General features: G+C 46.6%; 1 protein-coding gene across 1 annotated transcript in view; it reads right to left on the reverse strand.

Annotated features, from left to right (window-relative positions):
• Positions 1-23,484, reverse strand: part of LOC145348863 (leucine zipper putative tumor suppressor 3-like) — a 181,299-nt gene that overhangs the window by 59,020 nt on the left and 98,795 nt on the right. The gene's annotated exons all lie outside the window — the stretch shown is intronic.

The following is a 23,484-nucleotide window of genomic DNA, read 5'->3' on the forward strand; positions in this document are numbered from 1 at the left end:
GACATTCTCTCTTCCACCATCTACTTTCGGGAAAAAGATACAAAAGTCTGAGGTCACGTACCAATCGACTCAAGAGCAGCTTTTCCCCTGATGCTGGAAGACTTTTGAATGGACTTGCCTTGCACTAAATTGATCTTTCTCTGCACCTTAGCTATGATTGTGACACTACATTTGCATTCTCTCGTTCCCTTCTGTATGAACGTTGTGTTTTGTCGGTATAGCGCACAAAAAACAATATTGTTCACTGTATGTTAATGCATGTGACAAAAATAAATCAAATCAAAGTTTTAACACCAATCACCAGCTGTGCCCAGCATCAGGGTCCTCGGAGATCTCTTTTAACCTTCTCATTAAAACACAAAGAGCTCCAGTGTTTATTACTCCCTTCATGATCATGTTTCCATTGACGTCCCATTGAAACTAGACTGAAAGCAATGGAAAATTCCATACTGGCCCTTCCTCTACAGCTGTGATAAATCTGTCAGGACATCACCGTGAAGTGGTTCCATAAGAGCCTTCTTCAGTGAATCCAGAGAATCCCTACCAGTGCTGAAGGAGATCAATCAAGTCTCTACAGACTCTCTAAAGAGCATCTTACTCAGACCCATCCTCCCTATCCAAGTAACACCGCACATTTACCCCACTAATCCCCCCCTAACTGACACACCTAAGGCGCAATTTAATATGGCCAATCCACCTAACATGCACAACTTTGGACTGTGGCAGGCAATTGGAGCAACCGGAGGAAACCAACGCAGACACAGGGAGAACATGGAAACTCCATAGAGACAGTGACCCGAGGCCAGATTTGAACCCAGGTCCCTGGCGCTGTGAGACAGCAGTACTAACCACTGTGCCCCCGGCGGTTTAGGTGGCATTCTCCCATCCTGCCCACACTGGGTTTGATGGCAGAGAGTCTAGTGGAATCCAAAAAGTCGGAAACACCTCAGCATAAAACCATGCTGCGATTTCCCCAGTGCAGGTCAATGCCTATTCCTGCAAGCTGATGACATGAAAACTATTTGCATTTCATGAATGCTGATTAAAGCAGTTGCCCACAGGTAGGCTGCCAGGCCTCCCAATCTTGCATCACACCAGTGGGAAATTATGTACGTCTAAAATCTGGTTGATGAAGGGTGGCGTGCACGAGGTGGTCCACAATTCACAAGAGACTTTGAGATGAGCGCAACAAAGCCTTTCTGACACAGTGCTGTGCTGCTCCTGATGCACTGTCCACCACTCTGCCTGAGGCAGACTCGTTCCTGCCTCCATCTCCACACTGAGCTGGTCTTCATGGACAGCACCGTGCTGCTGGACCCATGGACCTCCCTGTGTCACCGAGCTGGGTTAGCAAAGCGCCTGAGATTGGGGAGCACAGGGAACTCCTTCCCTCTGGTGCCACACACCAGCGTCTATCTGGACAGCACCGTGCTGCGGGACCCACGGACCTCCCTGTGTCACCGAGCTGGGTTAGCAAAGCGCCTGAGATTGGGGAGCACAGGGAACTCCTTCCCTCTGATGCCACACGCCAGCGTCTATCTGGACAGCACCGTGCTGTGGGACCCACGCAGCCACTGCAGCAATGGTCCCAAGTTTGACAGGGCGGTGGAGTGTGAGGTGAGGCTGGTGGGTAGGAGGAGGCGATTTTGACCTGATGCAGACAAAGGGGTAAAGTGAAAGGAAGGTTATGACAGTGGGGGTGGGGGTGGGGGGGGTGGTGGGACTCACAAAGGCAGGCAGAGAGGCAAGGAGGGGGGAGATAAGGCAGGGAGATGACCAAGGGAAGGGAAGTGGGACCCCAGTGAGGCTGCATGAAGTGTTTACAAACGAGAGGGTCAAAGGGTTTCTGCATCACTTCCTGGAATGGGACGCGTGAAGACTTCAGATGTGATGGGTAAAGATCCAAGTGGGGCACGATTGCCTCACAGGTGATAGGCTTGAGGAGAGGATGGATGAATCGAGGAACAAGTTTCTTCTTGAAGCTGCTCGTCTTTTCTTCTGGGTCGCTGACATCCTTGCACAGTCTGGTGAAGACAGGCGGGCTGGAGTGTGTTAGGCTGGTGGTTAAATATGGAGCCAGGATGTTCGAACCTGCCAGTTACGGGCAAATGAGCTGAAGCTGTCCATCGAGCACAGGCATGATGGGTGAACGGGCGGGACTTTGTGCAACTTGGCACAACAGTTTTGGATGTGCTGGTGTTTACAGAGGCACAGTCACTCAACATAAATATATAGAAGGAAAAGAAACAATAAGGACAGATCCCTACTCTGGGTCTTTTCCATTTCACATTGGCAGTTAGTTTATCACTGAACCTCACTCACTTGTCAAAACACCTTGGGTGAATGAACTGTGAACATTGTTCACATCAGTTGCAGAAAGAGGGCTGTGCCCTCTAGTTCCGCTATTCTTTCTAAGCGGGAAGAATCTCTCTACCTCTACCCTATCCATCCCCTTCATTATCTTGTAAGTCTCTGTAAGATCCCTCCTCAACCTTCTAAACTCCAACGAGTACAGACCCAGTCTATACAATCTCTCTTCATAAGCTAACCCCCTCATCTCCGGTATCAGCCTAGTGAACCTTCTCTGTACTCCCTCCAAGGCCAATATATCCTTGCGCAAATACGGGGACCAAAACTGCACACAGTACTCCAGGTGTGGCCTCACCAGTGCCCTGTACAGTTGCAGCAAGACCTCCCTGCTTTTATATTCTATCCCCCTCGCTATAAAGGCCAACATCCCATTCGCCTTCCTGATCACCTGCTGCACCTGCAGACTGGGTTTTTGCGACTCATGCACAAGGACCCCCAGGTCCCTCTGCACTGTAGCATGCTGCAGCTTTTCACCCTTTAAATAATAATCCCTCCTACTATTATTTCTGCCAAAGTGAATAACCTCACATTTGCTAATGTTATACTCCATCTGCCAAGTCCTCGCCCACTCACTCAGCCTATCCAGATCCCTCTGCAGACTTTCCGCGCCTTCCACGCAATTTGCTTTTCCACTCATCTTCATGTCATCAGCAAATTTTGTTACCCTACACTCAGCCCCCTCCTCCAGATCGTCTATGTAAATGGTAAACAGTTGAGGTCCCAGCACCGATCCCTGCGGCACTCCACTAGTCACCAACTGCCAACCAGAAAAGCACCCATTGATTCCAAAGAACCTACTGCACTGTTGGAATCGACCCAGTGGGGTAGAAATTGGTTCTTGATTTGATTATTTCCCAGAGATGAAAAGAAATGGCAAATATTCATGACAAATCTAAGCTTTGTGACTGAAGGATGTCTAAGAAAAAAGTCTGATAACATAATGTCCACAGAGAACAGGGGAGGCGGTGAGAGAGTGGTAATGTCACTGGGACTTAGAATCCAGAGTCCCAGGTGAATGCTCTGAGGGATATGGGTTCAAATCCCACCATGGCAGCTGGAATATTGCAAAGTCTGCATGGCCTTAAAATGCCTCTGAGGTGAACTGATCAGGACAGAGATTATTTTGCGAATGTCTGTGCCCAACCTCGAAATACTGGAGAGGAGCCAGAAATTTGGTTCAAAGGGACACTGCTTCCAGGATCAGTCAACCATTGCAGTCTGTGGGAGGATGTGCCAGGAATGCAGTGACTGACCATAGTGCCCACCCATAGAAGATAAGAATAGGAGGAGGCCATTCAGCCCTTCGAGCCTGCTCCGCCATTCATTCCAATCATGGCTGATCATCCAACTCAATAGCCTAATGCTGCTTTCTCACCATAACCTTTGATCCCATTAGCCCCAAGTGCTACATCCAGCCGCCTCTTGAATACATTCAGTGTTTTGGCATCAACTACTTCCTGTGATAATGGAGTCCACAAACTCACCACTCTTTGGGTGAGGATATATCTCCTCATCGCCTTTCTAATCTGAATCCTCAGACTGTGATCCGTGGTTCTGGGCTCCCCCATCATCAGGACCAACCTCCCTGCATCTACCCTGTCTAGCCCTGTTAGAATTTTATAAGTCTCTATGAAACCCCCCTTCATTCATCTGAACTCCTGTGAAAACAATCCTAACTTAATCAATCGCTCCTCATACATCAGTCCCGCATCCCTGGAATCAGCCTGGTAAACCTTTGCTGCTCTCCCTCAAGAGCAAGAACATCCTTCCTCAGAAAAGGAGACCAAAACAGCACACAATACTCTAGATTTGGCCTCACCAAGGCCCTGTATAATTGTAACAATGCACCCTGCTCCCGTACTTGAAAACTTTCGCAATGAAGGCCAGCGTGCCATTTGCCTTCTTTACTGCCTGCTGCACCTGCATGTTTACCTTCAGTAACTGGTACACAAGGACACCCAGGTCCCACTGCACACTCCCCTCTCCCAATTTACAACCATTCAGGTCGTGTATTGTAAGTTTTACTTGGTTGTGTATGCACCAAGGGGAATTTTACCAAAGGTTCTGGAACGGACTAATTTGGTGTTATTCATTTTGGGAAGTTGTTACAAACAAACCAATTTGGTAGTGCAGTATATAGACTTACATGGCCCTATTTTATCATTTCGATTCTAAGTGCTGGGCGGACCTGAATCTGGGAGTGTTTCAGATCCGACTTTTAGACCTGCTCTCATGTGTCGTCCCCACCCCCCCACCACCCTGGCACCCCCTTCCCCACCACCACCACCACCCAATCTGAGTCAGGGAGCCGCTGGAAGCTCTGAACTTACCTCCTCAGAAGCTGGAGAGTCCGAATCAGATCTTTGTGGATCATATCTGTCTCGCGCCGGATCTGGACGGGACAACAGTGGCAAAGGGGGAAATGCTGGTAAAGTTGGGTGTCCAGCCCATTAAGTCCACTTAAATGCACTCAAATTGCTGTCGCGCCCCGTTTCAGGCACAGTCCCAATCGCAGCCGCTTTCAGCCATTGGTAAAGGGGGAATGGTCGCAGAGGAGGTCGCAGATCACGCTACTCACCTCACACCCGGCTTTACCAAGATTTTGCACCCGAAAACAGGCGCAGTGCGATGGTAACATCGGGCCGATAAGGCCTATGTAGACTTAGTATTCAGGCTCCACACTGACAGTGACCCAAACCAGGAATCGAACCCGGGTCCCGGGTGCTGTGAGGCAGCAGTGCTGACCACTGTGCTGCCTGGTGCGGATAGTAAACACATTTTTAAACTGAACTCATGCCTTGATTTTAAAATTCTCATTTTTCTATGGCCTTGACCCTTCCTATCTCTGCCTTGGTGAGTGCAATTTTAATTATACAAACACATAAAACGTGGAGAGAGAGAGAGATGCGTTCACGTGTAATCCATTGAATTCCACGATCTATTTTACTCATGCTGATGATGGATTTGACAATTCAATGATTTAATTTAAAGATAAAGTAATTATTTTGCCTCAGTCAAACCCCATGCAAGTGATTCACTTGAGAAAAGCAATTACTACTGGCATCAGTTCCGGTGGTACAGAAAAGCTAGATTATTTTTCAAAAGGACAAGGTAGTTGTTTCTATTTTTAAGCTTTCACTGTAAGTAGTCACTTACTGTAATAGAATGGATATCGCTGAAAAGATTGTCTGACACGCGTCAGGACAGATACAAGAATGCCAAATTTCAAAGAATTTATACCGCATGGGAAAGGGTGCTGATTGGTTGGCAAGTTTACTCCGACCGGTTGAGGCATTGCCATGGAAAATTTACCATAGAATTCCCACTGTACAGAAGGAGGCCATTCGGTCTATCTAGATTGAGTCTGCCCTGACTCACCGACAGAGCATCCCATCCAGGCCCATCCTGTAACCCCATGCATCTACCCCGCTAACCTACACATCTTTATTTATTCACAGAATGTGGGCATCACTGGCATTTATTGCCCGTCCCTAACTACACTCCATTTTAGGGCATTTGAGAGTCAATCGCATTGCTGTGGGTCTGGAGTCACATATAGGCCAGACTGGGTAAGGATGGCAGATTTCCTTCCCTAAAAGAACATTAGTGATCCAGATTCGTTTTCACAACAATCAACAATGGTTTCATGGTCATCATTAGACTTTTAATTCCTGATCTTCATTGAATTCAAATTTCATTGTCTGCCGTGATGGGATTCGAACCCAGGTGTCTGGATTACAAGTCCAGTGACAATGCCATTTGGGTGAGAGGCAGAATATCTTTTTGGCTTGATATGGCAGCATTCTGCTCATGGAAATACCCATTTTACACACAAGACACATGCAAAACTGTGGCGATCATCCCTTTACGAGCAACACAGCAGACTACAGGTCATCCGGCTTGGGTGACCAACTGGGATTCAAATTGGGGAATCACCCCTGGGGGTGCAGTTTTCTCTGAGGAAGGCAACATTAACAGAGTTAGGTGCAGCCAAGGGGTTGCTCTTTTCTTATTAATAAATCATTCACAAATGAAGTCTGTGAAAGTGCATCATTCCAAAAACGTATACCAACTTCTACTCGAGTGCGCAAAATAGTTGTTACTGAACATGGCCCACACAAAGTGCCAGCATATTGGATCAGATCCACCATGTAAACTGGGTTTGTCACCTATGGTACATAGTGTGATTATATCTTTTATCTATCCTTTGTGTGCACATACACTCCAAATATCCTCCCAGATTAATTGGGCAGAATTATCCCAGCTAAGTTCTGGTGTACACAGGGAGTTAAATGCCCCAGAATTTACATTGTCTCAGGATCCCGACTTCAGCCTGACCTCTCCCAGTTTTTCCCAGGGAACGTCATAACTCTTTTGTGTAAACCAATTAAACCTAATTAAACAAACTGAGCGACAAAGTAAAGAGACGGACCCTAAAAGGAATGCGGCCTTCCACACAAACAATCAACAAATGAAATTTAAAGCATCAAACTAAAGGGCATCAAACTAAAGATAAGGCACTCAAGGTCGCCAAGCATGGAAGGCCTCGATGGTGCCTACGAACATTGCATGCTCCCTCTCCAAGGACATCCAGCCGTGATTAGGTGCAGTAGATGTACAGACAGTTGGTTCAGATGTCCCTTACTGCCTGGACCTGTTGATGGTAAGATTAACCAGGCCCAAAAGGCGGGTTCATGAGGAACCTCCTTCCCTACCCCTCTCCACTCTGGTGCCCATAGATCAGGAGCATAGGACCGAAACGCAAATAAAACTGTAACAAAAAGGTTTTATAAATAACTAAAAACGGGGTGCAGTCTAAAGCAAGCTACATAAACATGGACTGCACAAGGCTGCATAATGACAGGCATCTTGGAAGTCCATGAACCAATGCAACTTATGGTTAAATGGGACTACTGCATGCCAACCCTCCAACCCTAGTCCCCAGTGTTAAGGGGGGAGGACTCTTTCGAAGAGGGATCTCGACTTGGGATCTCCGCCACTGGATGGCAACAAGAGCGACAGGCAAGGACATAGGAATGAAGGTGTGCAGCAGCAGCCCATGCAGGAAACCTCTCTGTGCAATGAGAAAGGGTACTGAGGGCATTTCCGAAAGGCAGCTTGGGTTATGGGGTTCCAGTTCCTGCGGGGGAAAGGGGGAGTGGGGTTCAGAGCTTGCAGTCAGTGTAAAAGTCCGTCTGAGCAGGGATAAGCTCAGGCGTGAGTTAAACCACACACCTGAACCGCTTTGAGACCACAAGTGCCATTGGGTCCAAGCGTGACCGGTTTGAAGTCACAGTTGGCATTGGTTGCGAGCTGGACACTCACAGCCATGCGGCCTGGGAAAGTTTCCAGTTGGGAACGCCTTCGGTTCAGGCAGGGAAGCGATGGAGCTTTTTAAAAAGGCAACTAGAAACAATAGGCAATTAAAGATCATTTAAAATTAAAATCATGAACTGCTTCTCCCCCATTTCGCCTTGTGTGTTGTCAGGTCGGAGAAGGTCAGTGCAGAGCTGGAGATTACTGTGCAATGAAACTGTCCTGATATCGACAGTACAGAGGGTGAAATCGACAGGTCTGTGGTTACTCACAGTGAAAGACTGTTCTTTCAGTCTGGAGTCATTGGCCTCATTGGGAACAGCAATGTTGTGAAAGTTCTATCAAGTGCCCTGGATTCCACTTGAGGATAGTCTCACCTTCTTGCAGGTGAGACTGCCAAGTAACATCAAATCCACACATTCAGCAATTACTTGAATCTCTGGGGACAAGATGCCACACTCAGCAACAGCAGGAGCTGCCTTCTCTACAACCACATGCAGCTGCACGGAGCAAAGGAGACAGGCATAGGGCTGATATCCTCACCACAGGGCCTACAGATCAAGGGTCAGCTTCCTTGCCCTTTCTGGATAACCTAGCACCTAGCAAGGCTCCGGCTCCTGCAGACCTAACAACGATCAAAACAAAGAAAAAAGAAAATTACAGCACAGGCAGGCCATTCGGCCCTCTAAGTCTGCCTGACTGGGACCATATCCCTCCATTTCCATCCATGTATTTGTCAAGAGACCCCCTAAAAGGCATTATCATATCTGTTTCCATGACCTCCCCCGACAGCAAGTTCCAAACAACCACCACCCTCTTGCCTCGTACACCTTCTTTAAACCTTGCCCCTCACACTTTAAACCTATGACCCCTAGTAATTCATAGATTCATAGAGATTTACAACATGGAAACAGGCCTTTTGGCCCAACTTGACCATGCCGCCCCTTTTATAAATGACTAAGCTATCCCTCTGTACCCATATTACCCAAGTCTAAATGCTTTTTAACAGACAAAATTGTACCCGTCTCTACTACTACCTCTGGCAGCTTGTTCCAGACACTCACCTTCTGTGTGAAAAAAACTGCCCCTTTGGACCCTTTTGTATCTCTCCCCTCTCACTTTAAACCTATGCCCTCTAAGTTTAGACTCCCCTACCTTTGGGAAAAGACATTGGCCACCTAGCTGATCTTTGCATCAATAGGACATGTTGATGTCACAGGGTCTGCAGGTTAGATTATTGGCTCAAGTGTTTGAAATCAAAAGGAATCCAGACTCCGATTGGCATGCTTTCAGGTAAGACATAATAAAGAATTCTCCTGATGATAGTAGGCTAAGTGTCCTGGATAATAAGGTCCCGAGTCTGATGACTGTCTCCTGTGGAGTTTCCTCGCTCTTCGCTGAGGCAATAGTGGACATGCGGAATTGACTCTTCCACCCTGGGAAGAAGCTTCCACGGATCCAAAAAAGCTTCTGTCTATCCAAAAAAGCTTCTGTCTATCCAAAAAAGCTTCTACCTATTCAAAAAAGCTTCTACTTATCCTTCTGATCTCTGCAATTCCTTGCAAGGAAATCTCGGCCAAAGATGAGCACTCATTGACTGCAGTCAAAGTGACCAATGTCCTGAACTTCTTCACTTCCGGGTCTACGCAGGAACAAATGACCTTTTAAGTGTCAATTAAAATCCTGCCACCTTAATCTCACCTTTGACTCCCTCTCCAGAGACCCGTCCACAAGCTAGAGAAACCTAAATTTCAACATAAAAAGGCAATTCAATTCTTCGGTGATTCGGGTCCCTCTCAGTTCGTCACTCCTGTGATGTGGGAACAAAGAAAGTGCCATCCATTTGTGCAGCAAATTAAATTTAAAGTTGGAACTGGGTCCATCTATTCGATTCCTGTCAGTTAATATGACTGAATTATTTAGTTTTGGGAGGGACAGGGTGGCTAAAGTGATGCAAGTCACCCAAATACCAGTTCCTAAAGATAATTAAGCAAACTCTAAACAATCACCGGAGAGGAAAATAAATTTTAACGTACAAACTTCAATTCTTTTTATTCAATTCAGGAGACTCTCTTACAAGGCCAACATAGAAAGCATCCTTTCTCATTGTATCACAGCTCCTGCTCTGACCAAGACCACAAGAAACGACAAAAGGTCATGAACGAAGCTTAGTCCATCACGCAAACCAGCCTCCCATCCATTGACTCTGTCTACACTTCCCACTGCCTTGGGAAAGCAGCCAGCATAATTAAAGATCCCACGCAACCCAGACATTCCCTCTTCCACCTTCTTCCATCGATAAAAAGATACAAAATTCTGAGATTGCACACCAACTGACTCAAGAACAGTTTCTCCCCTGTTGCCATCAAACTTTTGAGTGGACCTACCATATATTAAGTTGAGCTTTCTCTACTCCCCAGCTATTACTGTGATGCTACATTCTGTACCCTATTCTTTCCTTCTCCATTATGTGCTCGATGCACAATGGCACAGTGGTTGGCACTGCCACCTCACAGCACCAGGGACCCAGGTTCGATTCCCAGCTTGGGTCACTGTCTGCACGTTCTCCCATGTCTGCGTTTCCTCCATGTTCTCTGGTTTCCTCTCACAGTCTGAAAGACATGTTGGTTAGGTGCATTGGCCATGCTAAATTCTCCGTCAATGTACCTGAAGAGGTGCCGGAGTGTGGTGGCTACAGGATTTTCGCAGTAACTTCATTGTAATGTAAGTCTACTTGTGACACTAATAAAAAAAATGAATGGTGTGCTTTGTATGGCACGCAAGAAACAATTCTTTTCACTGTATACTAATACATGTGACAGTAATAAATCAAAACAAATAATTTATTGCACAATACAGCAGGATAGCTTGTAAGAACATGAACTGTCAAGACCACATTGTTTGATTTTAAGAAGAAATTAGATATAGGTCACGGGGCTGAAGAGATCAAGGGTTATGGGGTGAAATGGGATCAGGATATTGAATTCAATGATCAGCCATGATCAAAGTGAATGCTGAAGCAGGCACAAAGGGCTGACTGGCCTACTCCTGGTTCTAGTTTCCATGTTTCTACACTGGTGTGGTCCAGACCGGTTAGGTTGTCCCAAAATGTCATTGGTGAACTGGATGGGTTTTTGTAACAATCCAACAGGCAGGTTATCTAATTCAAATAGAGCCTGCCCTCCAATCACCTGGAGCCCCCTTGCTATTGAATCAAGTTCCCGCTCTGTTGACACCATGTGGTGGTCAGTAAGCAGCAACTAACCCGTATTTTTAATTCATTACACACAGGCATCTTCCACTCATCAATTTCAGAACCCATCGGACTGAGTGGATGTAAGTCAACCACAGTCATAGCAGGAGCTTCAATTAGGACACTCTAACAGTCGAAGATGGAGGAGGGCGGAGGACACTCATATGAAGGAGCTGCTGGTGTAGTAGCATTGTCAGTGAGCTATGTAATCCAAAGACTCAAGGTCATGCTTTGAGGACCCAGGGTTGAATCCCACCCCGGCAGCTTGAGGAATTTAAATTCAATTTATTAAAGCTGGGATTGAAAGCTCGCCAATCACATGAGACTTCAGACATGGTTGAGACTCTTAAATGTGTTCAAGGGCAACAGATATGACTTTGCCAGCAACACCACACCTCATGAAAGAATAGTTTTTAAAAAGACCATCAAAGCCTTTATCAGCGCAACCATGGAATCACAGAATCCTACAGTGCAGAAGGAGGCCATTTGGCCCATTGAGTCTGTACTGATCACGATCCCACCCAGGCCCTATCCCCATAACCCCATAGCCCCCTGACACTGAGGGGCAATTTAGGATGGCCAATCCATCTAACCCACACATTTTTGGAGTGTGAGAGGAAACCCATGCAGACATGGGGAGAACGTGCAGGCTCCATACAGACACCTGAGACCAGAATTGAACCCAGGCTCCTGGCACTGTGAGGCAGCAGTGCTAACCACTGTGCCATTCTCACAGTCCTCAAAGATGAATTTCTCTATTTCAAAACAGGTAATGTCAACAAACTATTTGACCAATAAAGGATCATCGTCATGTAAAATGCTGGCTCCGTGAACTACTAAAATCTTTCCCTTTTCGTCCCTCTTTTCCTGGTAGTGTCTGGTTTAATGAAGACCTGTGATTCTTCATCTGAGCTTGCCTGTAACCCTGGGATCTACTAAGAATTGAAGAATACAGATAGCGCCACCACACATCTAGGAAAGAGGGGGTTCAGCGAGAATGCATTTTTTCATTGTGTGAGCACTCAGATATTCCTGAATAAGCTTCAATTTTGCGGATTAATCCCGTTCGGCTTTAACTGCCTTTGTGCAGGGAGTGGTTCTTCTGTGCAGGCACTGGGTTCTGGTGTTCTGTTAATGCATAATATTTACAGTGCAGGATCAATGGTGTCAGTAAACATTGGTTTATCAAGATATCGCTTGGAGTTAATTCTTTGGTAGTGGAGTATGATCGAATAAAGCATATCTTAGGTAACAGATATTGTTCACTCTTATAGTAAGCATAAAACTATACAGCACAGCTGCTGAGAGTAGATAAGACAAGGTTCATGTTGCACCTTATCAGTGTACAGGTGTAACATTATATTGGTCCAACCAGATAACAACACAAACAGTAATCAAGGTTATTACTAGAGTTTGTAGAGACTTGAATCTACCTTTGAACCACAAATGGATTAACAATGGTATGCAGCCTCTTTGAAGGTGGGGGGAAACACACTGGAGTCTGGGTGACATACAGTCTATTTTCAAATCTGTGGTCAGCTGTGTTTCAATTCACTCCAGGAGCATGAGATTGTAATCTCTTCCCTGAGAAGGATGTGGGGGCTTTGGAGAGGGTACAGGAAAGATTTACCAGGATGCTGCCTGGTATGGAGGACTTTTGCTATGAGGAGAGGTTGGAGAAACTTGGTTTGTTCTCACTGGAAACATGGAGATTGAGGGACAACCTGATAGAAGTCTACAAGATTATGAGGGACATGAAAGGGTACAGAGGAGATTTACAAGGATGTTGCCTGGACTGGGAGGCATGCCTTATGAAGTTAGGTTGAGGGAACTGGGTCTCTTTTCCCTGGAGAGACGAAGGTTGAGAGGCGACCTGATAGAGGTTTATAAAATGTTGAGAGGAATAGATAGGGTGGATTCTCAGAGGCTATTTCCCCGGGTTGAAATGGTCGCTACGAGAGGACACAGATTTAAGGTGCGGGGAGGAAAGTACAGAAGTGATGTTAGGGGTAAGTTTTTCACTCAGAGGGTGGTGGGTGAATGGAATCGGCTGCCGTCAGTGGTGGTGGAGGTGAACTCGCTGGGGTCTTTTAAAAGACTTCTGGATGAGTATATGGGGTTTTATGGGATTGGGGGTTATAGATAGGTGTTGATGTGATCGGCGCAACTCGTGGGCCGAAGGGCCTGTTTGTACTGTAGTGTTCTATGTTCTATGTTCTATGGGCAGAGTGGATAGTCAGAAGCTTTTTCTCAGGGTGGAAGAGTCAATTACTAGGAGGCACAGGTTTAAGGTGTGAGGGGCAAGGTTTAAAGGAGATGTATGAGGCAAGTTTTTTTACACAGAGGATGGTGGTGGGTGCCTGGAACTCGCTGCTGGGGGAGGTAGTGGAAGTGAAATAATAGTGAGTTTTAAGGGGTGTCTTGACAAATACATGAATAGGCTGGGAACAGAAGGATATGGTTCCCAGAAAAGTAGGGGGTTTTAGTTCAATCGGGCAGCATAGTCAGTGCAGGCTTGGAGGGTCGAAGGGCCTGTTCCTGCGCTGTAAACTTCTTTGTTCTTTATTCTTTTGAAGGTTGTAGGGATCTTAACCATTCAAAGGTTGGATGGTTCTAGCCTTGTTTGCAAGGGACACAATAAAAGACTGCCCAGAACTCAGGGGCATTCATTGTAAATCTCACTTAAAGAGGCTTAAGTAGTGTGACAAATGGAAGAGGTAATGACAGATGGTTTCTAAGACTTGGCAAGTGCACTACTAGCCAGTGAAAGTAAAGAAGTGCAAGCTAAGGGGATGCAGTGATGTGCTGCTACGGTCACTGGTGGTCCAGAGACCCAGACTAATGCTCAGGGACATGTCAGCTGGTTGAACTTAAATCCAATTAATAGATCTGGAATTAAAAACTGGTCAAACAGTGACCACAAAACCATCGGCTGATTGTCATTAGATGCTATCTGGTTCACTCATTAGTTCATTCATGTCCTTTAGGGAAGGAAATCTGATGACCTTACTGAGTCTGGCCTGCAGAGTCCAGATCCAAGGCAACGTGACTCTGAAATAGCCCAGCAAGCCATTCAGGTTGTCAAACTGTTACTAGTCTGAAAGGAATGAAACCAGACAGACAATCCAGCATCAATCTAGGCACCAGAAGCAGCAGCAAACCCAACCCTGCAAAGTCCTCCTTACTAACATCTGGGGGTTTGAGCCAGAATTAGGAGAGCTGTCTCACAGACTAGTCAAGCAACAGCCTGACTTGTTCATACTGACAGAATCATAACTTACAGAGAATGTCCCAGACACCACCATTACTATCTCTGGGTAAATCCCATCCCAACCTGAGAAATGGCTGAAGGCACATTCCAGCAGTAAAACTGAAGACTTATGCTCCAGAATTTGCTGTGCCCCTAGCCAAGCTGATCCAGTACAGCTACAACACTAAAGCTAGCCAGCAATGTGGAAAATTTCCCAGGTATGTCCTGTACACAAAAAGCAGGACATATCCAACCTGGCCAATTACCACCCAATCAGTCGACTTTCCATCATGGGTAATGCCACAGAACGTGTTGTCAACAATGCCACCAAGTGGCACTGACTCAGCACTAACCCGTTCACTGGGCGTGAATCAAAGAGCCCAAGAGAAACTGGAGTCAATGGGAATCAGGGGAAAACTCTGCTGGTCGGAGTCACACCTGGCACAAAGGAAGATGGTTGTGGCGATTGGAGGTCAATCATCTCAGCTCCAGGACATCACAACAGGAGTTTCCTTAAGGTAGCATCCTACGCATCCTATATATGCTTCATCAATAACCTTCCCTCCATCAGAAGGTCAGAAGGGAGGATGTTTGCTGATGATTACACATTCAGTATCCTTAGTGACTCCTTAGTCTGGCCTACATGTGAGTCCAGACCCACGGCAATGTGACTTTAAAGTGGCTCAGTTGTAGGAGACAGAGGGTTTTGGCAGATGACTGCTTTAGTGACTGGAATGATGTGGAGATGTTAGCGTTGGACGGGGGTAAACACAGTAAGAAGTCTCACAACACCAGGTTAAAGTCCAACAGGTTTATTTGATAGCAAAATCATTAACTTTCAGAGCGTTGCTCACCCGACAAATGAGCAGCGCTCTGAAAGCTAGTGGCCTTTGCTACCAAATAAACCTGTTGGACTTAGAACATGGAGCATTACAGCGCAGTACAGGCCCTTCGGCCCTTGATGTTGTGCTGACCTGTGAAACCAATCTAAAGCCCATCTAACCTACACTATTTCAATATCATCCATATGTTTATCCAATGACCATTTTAATGCCCTTAATGTTGGCGAGTCCACTACTGTTGCAGGCAGGGTATTCCACGCTCTTACTACTCTCTGAGTAAAGCACCTACCTCTGACATCTGTCCGATATCTATCACTCCTCAATTTAAAGTTATGTCCCCTGCTAGCCATCTCCATCCGGGGAAAAAGGCTCTCAAAGTCCACCTGATCTAATCCTCTGATCATCTTATGTGCTTCTATTAAGTCACCTGTTAACCTTCTTCTCTCCAATGAAAACATCCTCAAGTCCCTCAGCCATTCCTCATAAGACCTTCCCACCATACCGGCAACATCCTGGTAAACCTCCTCTGCACCCTTCCCAATGCAAAAGACAAAAGAGTGAAAAGACTTTAAGCTGATGTTGTGAGACTTCTTACTTAGTGACTAAAAGCCAGTGTCCAGTGGTGTACCACAGGGACCTGCGCTGGGCCCTCTATTATTTGTCATTTGTGTAAATGACATTGATGATTATGTGGGGGGTAAGATTAGTAAGTTTGCGGATGGCACAAAGATTGGCCGGGTGGTCAACAGTGAGGCAGTGTGTCTCGATCAAAGGGGCCGATAAATGGCAGATGGAATTTAGCCCTGTAAAGTGTGAGGTGATACACTTTGGAAGGAGTAATTTGACGAGAAAGCATTCAATGAATGGTAGGACACTAGGAAGTTCTGTGGAACAAAGGGACCTTGGCGTGTTTGTCCACGAATCTCTGAAAGTGGAAGGGCATCTTAGTAGGGTGGTGAAAAAGGCAGATGGGTCACTTGCCTTTATCAATTGAGTAAAAAGTCTGACAACACCAGGTTTTAGTCCAACCGATTTATTTGATAGTAAACTCACAAGCTTTCGAGGGGACTCCCTCTTCGTCAGGTGAATGGAGAGTTCTGGCCTCAGACAGAGCATATAAAGCACAGACAGTTTAGAGATTACTGATTAGAATGCGAATCTTTACACCTAACCTGCTGTTCAAGTCCTAAAGTGGCTGACAATGTGAGTGGGAGGAGCACTGATCACAGGTTAAAGAGATGTGTATTGTCTCCAGACAGTACAGTAAGTGAGGTCCTGCAAACCCAGGCAAGTCACAGGGGTTACAGATAGTGCGACATGAACCCAAGATCCCTGTTGAGACCGTCCTCATGTGTGCGGAACTTGGCTATCAGTCTCTGCTCAGCGACTCTGCGCTGTCGTGCGTCATGAAGGCCACCTTGGAGAACGCTTAGCCAAAGGCCAGAGGCTGAATGCCCGTGACCACTGAAGTGTTCGCCAACAGGAAGGGAACAGTCTTGCCTGGTGATTGTCGAGCGATGTTCATTCATCCGTTGTCGTAGCTATCAAATAAATCGGTTAGACTAAAACCTGGTGTTTTCAGACTTTTTACTGTGTTTACCCCAGTCCAACACCAGCATCTCCTTTATCAATTGAGGCAGAGATTACAAAAGCAGGGAAGTCATGTTGGAGTTGTGCACAGTGTTGGTGAGGCTACAGTGAGAGTACTGTATGCAGTCCTGGACACCACATTATCGGAAGGATGTGATTGTACTGGAGGGGGTGCAGAGGAGATTCACCAGGATGCTGCCTGGGATGGGATGTTTAAGTTATAAGGAGAGGCTGGATAAGCTTGGGTTGTTTTCATTGGAGCAAAGAAGACTGAGGGGTGACCTGATTGAGGTGTTCAAGAGTATGAGGGGCATGAACTGAGTGGAAAAGGAGCTGCTATTTCCCTTAGTTAAAGGGTAAGTCATGAGGAGACACAGGTTCAAGGCGAGGGGCAGGAGGTTTAGAGGGGATGAGAGGAAAAACTTTTTACCCAGAGGATGGTGATGGTCTGGAATGAGCTGCCTGGGAGGATGGTAAAGGCAGATTCCCTCACATCCGTTGAAGGATGAGCACTTTGCACATCATAACATTCAGGGCTTTGTGCCAAGTGCTGGCAGATGGGATTAGGTGGGGACATTGAACCCGTGAACATTATACCATCTACAAGATGCACCGCAGAAATTCCTCAATGTTCCTCAGGCAACATCTGTGGCCTCTACCTTCTAGAAGGACAAGAGCAGCAGATTCCTGGGAGCACCACCTGCAAATTCCCCTCCAAGCCACTCACCATCCTGGCTTGGAAATATATTGCCGTCCCTTCACTATCATTGGGTCAAAGTCCTGGAACTCCCTTCCCAACAGCACTGTAAGTGTACCTACACCACATGGACCGCAACAGTTCAAGAAGGTGGCTCACTACCACTTAAGGATGGCACGACGGCACAGTGGTTAGCACTGCAGTCTCACAGTGCCAAGAACCTGGATTCATTTCTGGCTTTGGGTGACTGTACATTCTCCCTGAGTCTATGCGTGTTTGCTTTGGGTGCTCTGGTTTTCTCCCACAGTCCAAAGGTGTGTAGGTTAGGTGGATTAGCAGTGGTAAGTGTGCAGGGTTATGGGGATAGAGCCAGGTGGGCCTGGGTAAGATGCTTTGTCAAACAGATGGTGTGTGGATTCAATGGGCTGGAGGGCCTCCTTCTGCGCTGTAAGGATTATATGATTCTGAAGGGCAATTAGGGAGGAGCAATAAATGCTGACTGTCACACCCACATCCCATGTATGAATTGGAGGGATTGAGAAAATCGTCCAGTGAAATCAAGTTTTGTCACTCAGAGGGTCTGTTTGGAACTGTCTTTGTGAAAAGGTGGTGGAAGCAGAGTCTCTGGATATTTATAAGGACAGTGAGCAAATTTAAGGAGGAGTTAGACAGATTTTTAATTGGTAATGGGTTGAAGGGTTATGAGAAGAAGGCAGGAAAATGGGGATGAGGAGCGTATCAGCCCTGATCAAATGGCAGTGCAGACTCGATGGGCCGAATGACCTAATTCAGCTCCTATATCTTATGAACTTATAAGGCAAGAATGGATAGATTCCTAATAAGTTTGGGAGCGATCGGCTATTGGGGGTAGGCAGGATGCACATTTGAAGTTATTATCAGCTACAATCTTATGAAATGGTGGAGCAGGCTCCAGAGGCTGTATGGCCTTGTTTGATTGCGTATATGATTGTATATAAGAACTACGATAACTTTATGTTATGTTGGAACATGGTCAGGACTTAACTGGAACTTCAGGTTTTGGAAATTTCTTTTACAATTGTTCGACCAAGTTCACTTATCTAACTGTCCAACTTGCAACATGTGTCAGAAATTTACTGTCCATCCATCGGCTGTTTCCACCTCCGCAATATTGCCAATTCTTTCTCAGATCCAGAACTGTGGAATCTCTCAGCTGTGTCGTTATTACCTCCTGGTTTGATTTTTTTCTAATGTCCTTCCAAACTCCACAAACTTCAACTAGTGTAAAACTCTGCCTGCAATGTCCAACCTCAGACTCAACCAGGGCATTCAAGAGGATGCTAAACCATTACTTGAATAGAAAGCATGTGTGGGGTTATGGGGAAAAGGCAGGGAGATGGCACTAAGTCGCGATGCGCATTTGGAAAGCTGGTGCAAACATGATGGGCCAAATGGCCTCCTTCTGCACCATAACAAATCTGTGATTGGATCTTGCTCATTCTCTCTCCACCAGCAGGTACCTTTTCATAAATTCATTTATGGGGGAATGTGGGCTTCACAGACAAGAGCAAAAACTGATATTGTCAAAGAACAATTGCCTAACCCTTCACAGCCAAGTGGCTTTCTAGGCCACTCTCAATGATAAACTGGCCTTTCCCAGGAGCCTACAACTCAGAAACAGCCACAGATGTTCAGCAATTCCCCTCACCAAATAATCTTAGAATGATAGGATCACTACAGTACAGAAGGAGGCCATTCAGCCCATTGATTTGATTTGATTTGATTTATTATTGTCACATGTATTGGTATACAGTGAGAAGTATTGTTTCTTGCCCATCTGTTTATGCAATTCTGAACATAACAATGGAGGGGGGTGGGGTTCAGTTTAGCTTAGTTGGATGGATGGCTGGTTAGCGGTGCAGAGCGATGCCAACAGCATGGGTTCAATTCCCTACTAGCTGAAGTTGCTGATGAAGGCCCTCCCTTCCCAACCCTGCCCCTCACCTGAGGTGTGGTGATCCTTAGGTTAAAATCACCACTAGTCAACTCTTCCCCTCAAAGGGGTCTACGGACATCTGGCCTATGGTGATTGCTGTTGAGAGTAGAACCAACTGCATGGGTTCGATTCCTGTTCCTGCCTCCTCGCCTTGCCCCTGAGGATGGAAGGCAATGGCAAACCCCCACTGACAAAAGCTGCCAAGGAAAAGGGCAAATCAGCTGACAGTGAGCCAAGGACTTGCCTTTGGATACAGCGCTCCTCCAAAAGCCACATGGCAATAACATTCACATCACTTAAAAATGAGGTGCCATTTGCACATGACATCACTGTGATGGGATGATGCTCATCTCATCTTACAGTTCTCTGCCAAGTTGATGGGATGAATGGCCTCCTTCTCTGCTGTATGAGAAAACAATGAGAAGGCTCCTTCGCAAGCTTGGGGAAGGCTTTAAGACACCCAGACTAGGTTTTGCACTGCATTTGCGAAGGTCTTTGCCACAGGCCTAGTGAAGATTAACACAGAACTATGCTTCCAAACAGATGGAAGATCTGGATTTAAAAACAAAAAAAAAGATTAATACAGCTATTTTAAGAAGAGGATTTTCAGATTTGAATGTTTCAGTGAGAAACAGATGTTTAATCTGGCATGCCAGAGGGGGAATAATTGTAAATGTTAATAACTGATAATCGAGGCTAGTTTTTTTGACGGAATTTACCAAGTAACAGGGTTGCTGTGTCCTCCCAGCTCTGAAACTTTAAATGTGACCTTAAGCTCAAAGTCAGCTAGCACTGCCACACACCAAGACTCGCCAGCTTAGGATGGGACGCGCTGGGCTCAATAAAAATGGATTCCTGCGCAGATCGACACAAATCGACACAAATCGACACAAATGGATACGATCTGGTGGCCATTACAGAGACGTGGCTGCAAGGTGACAGGGACTGGGAGATGAATGTACAGGGCTATCAAGTGTTTAGGAAGGATAGGCAGGAGGAAAGAGGGGGTGGCGTAGCTCTGCTGATTAAGGATAGTATCAAGGTGGTAGCAAGGGATGATATCGGAGCCAAAGAGCAGAACGTGGAATCGTTGTGGGTGGAGATTAGGAACAGCAAAGGGAGGAAGACGCTGGTGGGTGTCGTCTATAGGCCCCCGAATAATGATCTGGAGGTGGGGCGGGCTGTTAACACGCAAATAAGTGCGGCGTGCAGGAATGGGACGGCAGTAGTTATGGGAGATTTCAATCTGCATATTGATTGGTCGACCCATGTTGGACGAGGTGGGCTCGAGGAGGAGTTCTTGGAATGCTGCCGGGATAATTTCCTTGAACAGTGTGTGTTGGAGCCGACGAGGGAGCAAGCTATCTTGGATCTGGTGCTATGTAATGAGGCGGGTAGAATTAGGGACCTTGCGGTGAAGGATCCTCTTGGAGAGAGTGATCATTGTATGGTGGAGTTTCTGGTGCAGATGGAGGAGGAGAAAGTGGGTTCCCGGACACGTGTCCTTTGTTTGAATAGAGGGGAGTATGGTAGGATGAGAGAAGAATTGGCGAATGTGGACTGGGGGAATGTGTTGGAAGGTAGGTCTGCTGAGGAGCAGTGGAGGATCTTTAAGGAGATCTTTCTTGGTGCTCAGCAGAAATTTATTCCGATGGTCAAAAAGGACAGTAGGAAGAGAGGTAATAAGCCGTGGATAACGAAGGAGGTGAAGGAAAGTGTTAAATTAAAAGCGGAGGAATTTAGAGTAGCTAAGAGCAGTGGGCGAGAAGAGGATTGGGAAAGGTTTAAATGTCAACAAAGATTGACAAAGAAGTTGATAAAGGAGGGTAGGAGAAGCTATGAGGCTGGGCTAGCAGTTAATATAAAAAAGGATAGCAAGAGTTTTTATAAATATATAAAAAGGAAGAGGCTGGCTAGGGTGAACGTTGGTCCTTTAGAGGATGAGAAAGGGGAGCTAGTGGTAGGGGATGGGGATATGGCGAAGGTCTTGAATAACTTTTTTGTTTCTGTCTTCACGGAGGAGGACGTGAATAATTTGCCGGGTGTTAGCGATGGAAAGGTGGTAGGAATGGAGGGTCTTAATGACATTACTGTTACTAGAGAGGTGGTGCTCGACAGACTGGAGGGGCTGATTGTGGACAAGTCCCCAGGACCGGATGGAATGCATCCGAGGGTTCTGAAAGAAATGGCGGAGGTGATAGTGGATGCCTTGGTGGTTATTTTCCAGACGTCGCTGGATTCCGGGGAAGTGCTGGAAGATTGGAAAACGGCTAATGTTACGCCGTTGTTTAAGAAGGGTGCCAGGCAAAAGGCGGGGAATTATAGGCCGGTTAGTTTAACGTCTGTGGTAGGTAAAATGTTAGAATCCATCATTAAGCAGGAAATTGCGAGGCATCTTGAAGGGAATTGCTTGATAGGGCGGACGCAACACGGTTTCATTAAAGGGAAGTCGTGTCTGACAAATTTACTGGAGTTCTATGAGGATGTGTCTAGGGCAGTGGATAGAGGAGAGCCGGTGGATGTGGTCTTTCTGGATTTTCAGAAGGCGTTTGACAAGGTACCTCACAAGAGGTTATTGCAGAAGGTCAGGGGACATGGAGTTGGGGGTAGGGTGTTAGCGTGGATAGAGGATTGGTTGTCAAATAGGAGGCAGAGAGTGGGGGTCAATGGGTGCTATTCGGATTGGCGGATGGTGACTAGTGGGGTGCCCCAGGGGTCGGTGCTGGGGCCTCAGCTATTTACCATTTATATAGATGATCTGGAGGAGGGAACCGAGTGCAGGGTGTCGAAATTTGCTGATGACACCAAGATTGGGGGAACGGCAAATTGTGCGGAGGGTGTGGAGAGTCTGCAGAAGGATCTAGATAGGCTGGGCGAATGGGCCAGGAAATGGCAAATGGAATTTAATGTTGGCAAGTGTGAGGTGGTCCACTTTGGTAGGAAGAATGGTAGGAAGGACTATTACTTACGTGGCGAAAAACTGCAGCAGGCGACGGTGCAGAGGGACCTCGGGGTCCTTGTGCATGAATCGCAAAAACCCAGCTTGCAGGTGCAGCAGGTGGTCAGAAAGGCGAATGGGATGCTGGCCTTCATAGCGAGGGGGATTGAATATAAAAGTAGGGAGGTCTTGCTGCAGCTGTATAGGGCATTGGTGAGGCCGCAGCTGGAGTACTGTGTGCAGTTTTGGGCGCCGCACCTGCGCAAGGATATTTTGGCCCTGGAGGGAGTGCAGAGGAGGTTTACTAGGCTGATACCGGAGTTGAGGGGATTGAGCTATGAGGAGAGGCTGAATAAACTAGGCTTGTACTCGTTAGAGTTTAGAAGAATGAGGGGAGATCTCATTGAGACGTATAAGATGATGAATGGGATGGATAGGATAGAGGTGGAGAGACTCTTCCCGCTCAAAAAAGACAGTAGGACTAGGGGGCACAGCCTCAAGATAAAGGGGAGGCGGTTTAGAACGGAGTTGAGGAGGAACTTCTTCACTCAAAGGGTGGTGAATCTCTGGAATTCTCTGCCCGTTGAAGTGGTGGAGGCTGCCTCGCTAAATATTTTTAAGAAGCGGGTTGATGGGTTTTTGATAAGAGAAGGGATTAAGGGTTATGGGGAGAGGGCGGGAAAGTGGAACTGAGCCACGACAGATCAGCCATGATCTTATTGAATGGCAGGGCAGGCTCGAAGGGCTAGATGGCCTACTCCTGCTCCTATTTCTTATGTTCTTATGTTCTTATGTTCAAGTTCTTAGCAATCAAATAAGGATCCCCATGATCTCAGATAAAAAAGACAAATTACTGCAAATGCTGGAATCTGAAACAATAACAGAAAATGCTGGAAAATCTCGGCAGCTCTGACAGCATCCGTAGGGAGAGATCTGCAGGAAAGGATGTCCCGAGGCATGGTACACTGGGGAGACCATGCAGACGCTACAACAACGAATGAATGAACACCGCTCGACAATCACCAGTGAAGACTGTTCTCTTCATGTTGGGGAACATTTCAGCGGCCTCTGATCTGCGGGTAAACATTCTCCAAGGCGGCCTTCACGACACACGACAGCGCAGAGTCGCGGAGCAGAGACTGCTAGCTGAGTTCCGCACACAGGAGGACGGCCTCAACCGGGATCTTGGGTTCATGTCACACTATCTGTAACCCCAATGACTTGCCTGGACTTGCAAAACCTCACTAACTGTC

This window comes from Carcharhinus amblyrhynchos, chromosome 1 (genome assembly GCF_965287045.1).
Source record: "Carcharhinus amblyrhynchos chromosome 1, sCarAmb.v2.hapA, whole genome shotgun sequence".
NCBI classification, from domain to species: Eukaryota; Metazoa; Chordata; class Chondrichthyes; order Carcharhiniformes; family Carcharhinidae; genus Carcharhinus; species Carcharhinus amblyrhynchos.